This window comes from Pezoporus flaviventris, unplaced genomic scaffold (genome assembly GCF_033815535.1).
Source record: "Pezoporus flaviventris isolate CSIRO_AGI_PZ_B2104156 unplaced genomic scaffold, CSIRO_AGI_Pfla_v1 ptg000007l, whole genome shotgun sequence".
In the NCBI taxonomy this organism is placed as follows: Eukaryota; Metazoa; Chordata; class Aves; order Psittaciformes; family Psittacidae; genus Pezoporus; species Pezoporus flaviventris.
In genome coordinates, this window is record NW_026892555.1 from 96,529,066 (window position 1) to 96,539,515 (window position 10,450).

Sequence of the window (10,450 nt, forward strand, 5' to 3'; positions counted from 1 at the left end):
TGCCTTTCAGTTTTCTGAACTATGCCATTCTTTTGGCTTTCTCATCTTTCTGAGGAAATTTCCAGTAAGTTTAAGAGTGCGATGGGATGCTGCAATCCCACTGAAGTGAGGCAAGATGTGCAGAGGCAGAATGGAACTGGTCTGTAAAACCACACTGGTCTAACACTGTTGTGTTCATTCCTGATTTCTGGGTCTCAGTGGTTTTGATATCTGAATATGAGCCATCTCCTGGGGGATTCTTAGCTGTAACAAAGTTTTGTTTGGTAAGTTTCACACTTATTTTACAGAACTGTTTTTTTTCCTTTTTAATTTTTGAGGCTACATTCCCATCTTACCTTATCTTTACAGATAACTGGCTTTGACAGTATTTATTTTTCTTTTCTCTCTTCAGCAGGTCAACAATTTCAAGGGAAGCCACACATTATGGAAGAGTTGATGATCTATGGCTGTATAATAGAAAAGAAAAAGGAGAATTCACTTCAAACCACTGTTTTCATTCACCTGCCATGCAGCCTGTTTAAAAACTGACAAAGTTCTCTGAGTAACTGCAGCTCAAAGACAGTTCATATTGGGTTAGCATGGGTTATCTTGTCCATGCTTACAGTTATTTATATTCATATCTTCTGCAATTATCTTGAGAAATTTTTAATACTTCCATTAAATAAAAAACAGAAGAAAGGTCAAAAAAAAAAAACAAACCCATTAGATTGAAGTTTGGCTTAAGACAGCTGAACAGATTCAATCGGATTCAATGTCAGCAAAGGAGGAGTGGCATGGTGATGATTACAAAATGTGTATTCCTTCAAAGCGCATTGCCTAGGGGTGGTTGAGAGTAGCATAGTTCTGATTATGTTTTTAATACCAGGAATGTGTTTGGAGCTGCTAGTATGAAAGCCCTCCAGACATATCATTTGTTCAGCCTCTGCACAGATCTCTGGAGTTCTCATTCTACCTAGCTGCCTGGGAACTTCATGAAGGAGCTATGTTTCGTATCTAGATGGCAGACTCTGGATCTGTTCCAAAGCTTAATCCAACTATCAAAGACCTATTTACAAACAGGTACCAAAGCTGCTAGTCCCAAAGCGGGGGGGACAGTAGGGTGAACAACCATCAGTGAGATAATTAGTGTCAGAGAAGTTCATGTTCAAGATGTCTGAGCTAAAGGACTGTTTTTTCTGGTTTCCCATGAAAAGAGGTATCAGTATCCTAGATGAGAAAAAGCCTAGATGGGTACGAGACATATTCTAAACAGGAGGGTTTGAGTTTCACCAGGAATTATGACAACTGACCCAAAGGTGCTTGCCTCATTCCATCAGTCAACTCAGTGCTTAATTTCTTCTGCTTAAAACATGGAAAGAGGTAGCATTTCTTCACCAAATAGGTTCCAGAAGGTTTGAAGAGAGAATAATGTAGTGTACTGAATAGTTGCTGAGTTCAAACCTGCAATCCCAAGGGCTTTGGTAAAGGCTGCAACTGTCCTGCTTTTTGTGACCTTACATAAAAGTATGGTTATTGAAGCAAACTGAGTATTGTATGCAAGGCACTTGCATATCTGGAGTGAAATCCATTATGATGATGTTGGAATCATTGTGGTGAACAGGCATACTTTGAACTTGACTCCATATGGATGTTACTCCAAGCTTAATGTAACACAAGGTCAGATGCAGAAGAGTTCAAGATCATTGCACCCAAACTGGACATCTTCTGATACGTATATAAATGTGAAGAAAGGAGTAGAAAGAATAATGCAAGTAAAAGAATGAAATAATTTTGGGAATAGATGGATTAATAAACAATACTTTCTTATGGACAAGATTTTACCATTGGGTTTCAGTGTCTAATGAGGTAAAAACATCTCTCACACCTTTCTCCACACCTGGGGTTTACAGAATACCTTGCTCTTACTTGGATTTTTCAGTGCCTAGAAAGCTCCAAGTTTACTTGGATTTTACTTTACTTTCACTTCACTTGGATTGTACTTTCTGTAGTGGAAGTCCTACCAGCCCTCTTGCCTCTGATGGGATTCCTAAAGATTTACTGTTAAGTAACAAAGATGATGTTGCTTACAGCTAAAAGGGACTGGAAAACAGGAAACATTTGTTCATCAGCAAAAGCTAGAAATGTACTGTGTGCGTTAATTCTAGACATCTCTCGACTGTCATGGCTGCCCCTGCTGTCCCCTCATGCTCTTCCCTCGTGGCTGCCTCTCCTGTCCCATCACAATCTCCCCTGACCTCTCATGGCCGCACCTGCTGTACACTCATGATCTTTCCTCATGGCCACCTCTGCTCTCCCATCATCCCTCACGATCTCCTGTCACCCCTCATGGTCACTTCTGTTCTCCCCTCACAATTTCCCCTCATGGCCACCCCTCATGTCCCCTCATGATCTTCCCTCATGGCTGCCTCTAGTGTCCTATCACAGACTCCCCTCACCTCTCAAGGCCATCCCTGCTTTCCCCTCATGGCCACCCCTACTATCCCCTCAGCCCTCATAATTTCCCCTCACCCCTCATGGCTGCCCCAGCTCTCCCCTCATGACTTTCCCTCATGGCCACCGCTGCTTTCCCCTCATGATCTTCCCTCATCCCTCATGGCCACCCCTCCTGTCCCTTCACCAGCTTCCCTCACCTCTCATGGCTCCCCTGCTCTCACCTCATGATCTTCCTTCATGACTGCCCCTGCTCTCCCTTCACCCCTCACAATCTCTTCTTGCCCCTCATGGCCACCCCTGCTCTCCCCTCATGATTTCCCCTCTTGGCTGCCCCTCCTGTCCCCTTAAAACCTCCCCTCACCTCTCATGGCTGCCCCTGCTCCCCCCTCATGATCTTCCCTCACCTCTCAAGGCCACCCCTCCTGTCTCCTCACAATCTTCCCTCATCCCTCATGGCTGCCTCTCCTGTCCCCTCACAATCTTCCCTCACCCCTCATGGCCGCCTCTTCTTTCCCCTCACCTCTCATGATCTCCTCTCACCAAAATGAGACTCTTCATCTTTCTGCTTTTCAAGTACTACTTTGAATTTTAAAAAAGAAACTGTATGCACCTAAATTATTCACAATTTGCTTTAACACACTAACAGAACCAATCTGTTCTTTTTCCAACCCCGGTATTTCTAGTCAAGATCAACCACCAAAAAGTTATCTCCTTGCTGTACTGTCAATTCTCACACTGTGTGAGAGGTGACAGTACTGTGTACCTCTCACACTCAACATAATCTCTCACAAAATATAAGGTAAACTTTTCTGTCTGCTTTAGGAATATGTCAAGACAAGGCATCCAAAAGGTTCATAGAATACCAGCTTGGAAGGGTCCTCAGGTATCACCTGGTCCAACCTTTCTCAACAAGCATGACAAGACCACATGGCCCAGCATCCTGTTGAGCAGAATTGTAAAAGCGTCCATTGTTGGGGAATCCACCAGTTCTCTGGGGAGATGGTTCCAATGGCTGATTGTTCTCATTGTCAAAAATTTGCTCTTGTGTCCAGTCAGAATCTCCCAGGAGTAATTTATGCCCATAACCCCTTGTCTTTTCCATGTGACTCCTTGTAAAAAGGGAGTCTCTGTCTTCTTTGTAGCCACCCTTTAAATACTGGAACATGGTGATAAGCTTTCTCCTGGCCCACCTTTTCTCTAGGTCGAAAAACCCCAGTTCTCTCAGACTTTCCTCATAGGGCAGGCTTCCAGTCCCCTGATCACCTTTGTGGCCCTTCTCTGGACTCTTTGTTGGGGGTTGTATAATGGATATTGTGGATTGGATTTAGACCTCATAGCAGCCTTCCAGTACCTGAAGGGGGCCTACATGGATGCAGGAGATGCTGGGGAGGGACTCTTCACTAGGGACTGTAGTGATAGGACAAGGGGTAATGGGTTCAAACTTAAACAGGGGAAGTTTTGATTAGATATAAAGAAGTTCTTTACTGTGAGGGTAGTGAGGCACTGGAATGGGTTGCTCAAAGAAGTTGCGAATTCTCCATCCCTGGCAGTGTTCAAGTCCAGGCTGGATGGAGTCTTGGGTGGCATGGTTTAGTGCGAGGTGACTCTGCCCATGTCAGGGGGGTTGAAACTAAATGATCTTAAGGTCCTTTCCAACCCTAACTATTCTATTCTATGATTCTGTGATGCTGTATGTCAACTTCGGGAGAGGGAGCTGCACCACAACCATTTTTTTTTTCACTTACCCAGCTGAAACCAATAATTTCCAAGAGCAAGTCTGGTAGTCATCAGTGGTGGGCACTGGCTAAACTGTCTAGAGGGACTTCTATTATTGCACAGTAAATTACCTTTATTTCTACTACACCCTAACTACTGTGGCTATATAAGTAAATACATTCATGAATTACATTTATTCTAAGAATTTGCTAAACTTTACTTCTGAACACAGAAAAATACTTAATATGTAATATGTACATAATATAGTAAGAAGCTATATGGTTTATAGCTTTCTCAGAATACTTGCTTTATGGAAACATTGTCTTTAGTGGAACACAGCAGAAAGGCTGAGTAGTTTAATGAGAATCTGCATATATAAATACTTTTAATCACACATTCCATGCGAAATCAAACACTATGGGAAACTTATTTGCTGATAAAGCTTAAACAAGGAGAAAATACAGGTGAGAAAAATCCATCTCATTCTTTGAATATATACTCCAGTTTAATAAAGATAAAAATAATCTACAAATGCTAAAGTTCTAGTAGATTTCATTAGTCTTATTAGCCCTACTGTGTGAACTGAACATGTACTCCTACAGTTATCCATATGTTGGTAGACATACACCCATATACTTCCAGAACAACCCAGGGAAAATTGGACCAAACTTGAAGGGGTGTTTGACATTCAAAAGGCAATGATTTGCAACACCTGATACATTGTTATAACTGATTTTTAATTCCTCTTCTAAAAATAGGTAACACCTAAAAAATAAAATATCAGAACTGTATGTGCAAAGTTTTGGCTGAAGAGGTAGTGATTGTTTTTTCTAACATTTTCTTGTTTGTATTTCCAGACTTTAGAAATTATGAAAAGTAGACTGAATTGTGTTTCCCATTGGAATTCTCAAAGTAAAATATTTGCACCTACTGAAGAATTGATTTCCTGCTTACTGCACACATTTTATGATTTTTTTTTTCCCAGATACATTTACCCTTTCTAGACATACTTTTTTCAGTTTTGGCTTACAGACTTCTAATGTAAATGAAACTGAAAATTCACTGATAATATTTGAAATTCAAACCATCACATTATTTCTAAAACTAATTTGAGTGCCTTAAGTACTAATTAGTGAATGAACTTGGAAAGATTTCTCATTGTTTTCTGGTTACTGAATTATTTCTTGTTCGTCTGAATTATTAATTCTTTTCTACAATATGACCTAGATTTTTAAGATCCATATTTCTTTTAGCCAAATAAGTCACATAATTTAGCAGTAATTTTAAATCTATTTTTGTTGGTAAAAACAACTTCATAAATATGGTTTTGTTAAGTAAAAAAAAAAAAAAGATCCTGCTATAATCAATAAGTAATTGTGATATTTTTTTCCTCTGGAAATCTTTATGTTATGCTCATATAAAAAAAATATTCATATAGAATATGACAAGAGGTAATTTCATTATATATCCAAACTAATAGAAGAGATTTAGGGATAAATATCAAAGAAAAGTTAACTTGGCCCAGCTATTGTATTCTGGCATATGACATGATCTATAGTTTTTGTTAATATTACCTAATGAAGGCTGAAGCTAGAGATTGGCACTCTATACTGCTTGATTGGCACTCTATATTACTGCTATTGATGTCTCATTTCAGCACAGAAATTATGACCCATTGTGTACTTTCCAAATGAGAGCTTGGAGTTTGAAGAGTTTTCAAGAAAGTTTCATGCCAAGCTATCTGTCTCACAGCAGGGAGTAAAACCAGTAAGTTTTGGTTTAGAAGTTTTATTACGGTAAACGAGAGAACAGCCTCACTGGAAAGAGCTTCTCTTTTTTTTTCATTTGACGATGGTACTCAGTTTTTTACCTCTATCATCCTTTTAATTCCTCTGGCACTGACTTGGCAGTGTGCTTTAAGCTGTAGAAACAACCAGACTTTTTGAATATGGTTACTTTTTGCATAAATTCTGCTTGCCTGGCATTGTGCTTTGTTTCTTGTCTTCATTTTCTTCTACTGGAAGAGGAGCTCCTTCATTCATGATAAAAACTTGCTTGAAATTCTTCTGTATTCAGTAAGAGGCTTTCTAGACTTCAGTGGAATTTGGAGCTGACCTAAGGAAACAGGCTGTGTCAGTTTGAATCAACAAACCCTGAGCATAGCAGATATCCTGCTCTTTTAACTGGATTCAGGTGAAAAGTACTTTAGCTCTTAATACATAATTTTGTTTGAACTAAAGAATTCAGGAGTCATAACTGGAGGGGATTGTTACATGGGAAGGATGGATTAGAGAAGGTCTCCTGCAAGGAGCAGAAGAATCTGGTGGCTGACAGAGACTGGTGCATGACTCCTTTGGAAAGTCTTCCCAAGTCTTCTGCTTATCAATAATCACGGCAACACTACAACAATCAATGAAACACTCCTTTTTTTCTTTTTGTTTTCTGACAAATTAAACATATGTACTATGCAAAGGAAGAACTTGCAACTTCTGCTTGTTGGGAAGAGATTTTGTAAAGTAATTACATTAATCTTTAAACTTTTAGAATACACTAATGAAAACATTCATCAGGCAGTTTTGAAAATGATCACTGAGACTCATATGTGCTGCAGCATCTGCTTCAAAAGCAAAGAGAATTTTGCTACCATTACATTAATATTAGCTGGTGTAGAAAATGTACTGAAGAGTTGAAGAGAAAATGTACTGGCTGCAAATCCCTGTAAAAAGATAGAGCTTCCTCCGTCTTCCTGCACTTCCCTAGAAGAGCCATCTAGGTCAATAATGGTTTTGGATCTTACTCCAGGACCTGAAATGCAGCTATAGAAGTTAATTCTCTTGACTTTTCTAGTCTCTGAGGAGTCCCATCTCCCAACCCAACTGCTGACTGTACACCTGCAGGTATGTGGTCTTTGCTTCTGCTGTTCTGCCCTGAGAGAGCTAATGGGAAAGCGCTGAAGCAGTGAATCTTGCCCACAGGAAGCAGACGACAGGGCTAAGGCACTCACATGTCATTGTGAGTTGCCAAAGCACTTTCCCTGTTGTCATCACTTCCTCCAGACCTGAACTGTCCAGCAGTTTAAGCAAAAATACTACTTAATATGTTATTGTTAGATGTTAATTCAAATGTTACTTAAAAGGTATAACTAACTAAACAAATATTTAACTCCCATATGATAGCAACATGTAATTAAAACACAATCACCAAATTTTTTTATGTCTTCTAGTTGGAGAAGTCTTGAAATACCTTTCCAGTGCAAATGACTAATGCCATTGGATTTAATTGATCAAAGCTATTACTTTTATCTAAGAAAAACTAACTGATCTTTTTACTCTTCTTTACTTTGTGTGTTTCTGACTTTCTTTCCTCTGTTGTCCTGAAACCCACGTATTTTTGAATTTTGAAATTGTTGATTTATGGGAAAAAAAATAATACAAACATTGCTCCTCCCTTTTAACCTTATTTATTTTTCTTCTCATAAGTCCTCCTCTTAAATGAATTTTGCATGCTGCTATCCTATTCATTTTTTACAAGGGAAGGAATTTGAAGTCTAGTCACATTTTCCCTTTGGAAAGTCTTAAGCGTGTGCTGGAGGCTAATGGACCTACTTCTAACGTGTACAACTTAATAATGGACCCACAAGTGAAAATCTAACCTCCTCTCCCAAGTGAATGAGCACTAACTCCACCTCATTTAAATAGCACCTGAGTTTGCTTAGCACACTGCATGATCTGACAGCTGAAGATAAACAAATAACAGATTTACAGAGTTATTATGTAGGCACATTTAATTGACGGACTTTATAAAAAGCTCCCGTTTTGACTACTGTGATAGAAAACACTGGCCAAATTTCAAGCGCTAACTGGACATGATCCTGGGGAACTGGCTCTAGATGGCCCTGCTGGGGGTCCCTGTGGGGCTGAACCATATGGCCTTCAGAGGTCCCTTCCCCCCTCAGCCTCTGTGGTTCTGTGAAAATCAGGAGATATTCCACAGTTTTGCTGTAATGTTCAGCCATGAAAGACTCTTTCACAACTGTTTTCTCTTAATCTTTTGTTTAAGCTTGTTAACATATCCATTGATTAAAACACCCCGCACTTACTTGCTGACGCCTTGTTGCAACAGAAGTTTAACGTTGTTGATTACATGGGAGCCACTGTTGATTAAGTTTAATGTTGTTGATTACGTGGGAGCCATTGGACATTTCCATTTTGGCAGAGCCATATTTAGTTATTTTACTTTATGAATTATCAGACAGCAGCTAAAAGCTTTATTTTAAACGCTACATTTTAACTAACTGGAGCATATCCCTTCTCCCACTGCATAACAACAATTTTTTATACTATCGAATCATAGAATCAATCAGGTTGAGAAAGACCATCAAGTCCAACCCCAGATCATCAAGTCCAACTCCAGGACTGCCATGTCCACCATTAAAACACGTCATTAATGGCCTCGTCTACATAGATTTTGAACATTTCCAGGAATGGTGATTCCACCACTTTCATAGTTAGCCTGTTCCAAAGCCTTTTACCATTTCAGGGAAGAAATTTTTTGCAAGATCCAATCTGAATCTACAGTCATCTATCTACTCTGAACAAGTTATCTTTCCTGGGTGGCTGCCTTTTATTCCATCGTTTTTGAGTCTTTACTTACCTACACCCTTACACTTGTATATGCCAGTAAGGGTATATGCATTTATTCTGCATATGCAGAAAGTACACAGCTAATGAATTTCTATCATATGAATTTTTAGTAATAGAAAGTTATCACCCCCAAAAACTTAGAACTAATTATGTTTCAATGTACTTATGAAAGTGTGGACTACAAAGGCAAATAATTTTTGTGGCCACTACAGTAAAAATAGAGCACAATTTTCTGCCAGTGTGAGTATTTTATTAGTATTACCTTTTGACAAGATACCAGTCAGTCTACTGATGTGGCCTTCACAGGCTTTAACAGGAGCTGGCCAACAAATTGAGCTACGTATGAGCCATATGTAGAGAAGCAGTGCAAATGTATGGCTACCGAGATCAATGGCAAAATAGCCCTTGGCTTCAATGTGATAAGCATTTCATTCACATGGTGGACACTTAAAGAAACTCAAGTTGAAGTAATTAGTTTGCAAACACTTCGGAGATGACCTAAGCTAAGCCAGGATAACCTTGTGGGGAAGACAAAGACTAAAAGCTGTCCCAGGAAGGTGGCTGATCCTGGTGTGCTGGGGAGGGGATCTGGGATGGCCCCACACACCTCTATTGCAATGCACTTCTTGCCTCCTGCCTGCTCCAGCCGCAGAACCATACCTGGCATCTCAGTAGTTGAAACCCATACATGCTGCTGATGTGGCCCGTTCTCCTGGTCCTTGTGGTGTGGGTGTTACCCACCAGCACAGGGGATCAATTCTGTTTCCATCTTGCGTTCACTAGAAACCATCTGCCACCATGGTGTCCCTGCCCATTGCAGGTGGGTTGGATCTAGATGATCTTAAGGTCTTTTCCAACCCAAACCATTCTGTGATTCTGTCGTGGCAGGAGTAAGAATTGTGCCTGACAAGCTTGCCGCTTGATATGGAAATACCTGGTAAATACAATTCAATGGACTAACCTACAGAGATGCACCTTTCATCACACTGAGGTGCCTTCCAATGCCATGGGTGTGATACCACCATGCTCCCACACAACATCACCAGAGGTGCACCCGGTGGGTCTTGCCTGCCCAGGACCAGCACCTGAGGATCCCACAGATCCTGCTGGAGCCCCATCCCTACCACAGCCTCCAGGCCTGGTAATGGAGCACCAAGGTGGGGAGGTGTGAGCCACGTGTGGAGGTATCTGGCAGGGCCTCCTCCAATGGGAATCATGGCTGCCAGGCCTCTCCTTGCCCTATTGGCTGGCTGAGGTGGGCGGGGCCTCCAGCCCCCAGCTGATGTAAATGAGGCTACACCTCCTACCAAATCAGGAGTGCTACTGGGTGGTCACATGGTGACCTCACGTGATGATCACCGCGTTATCAGGCTCCGTCCCCATCGAGGCTGACGTCACGCCTCCAGATCTCGCGAGAGGTCTCAGTGGTGCCCCTCACAGGACGAAGGCGGGAGGGGCAGGTGGCAGGGGAGCAGGTGAGCCCCTCCCACATCAAGCCCCGCCCATCTCCCTCCGGGGAGCCAATGGGCTCACTGACCCATATCTCTTCCCATTGGACGTCATGCAAATGAGCCTCTACGTCACTTCCTGGGATAAATCGAGCGCCATTTTCTCTTTCTGGCTCTCGATGGGGAGCGGGTGGAGGCTGAAGGGTGGGA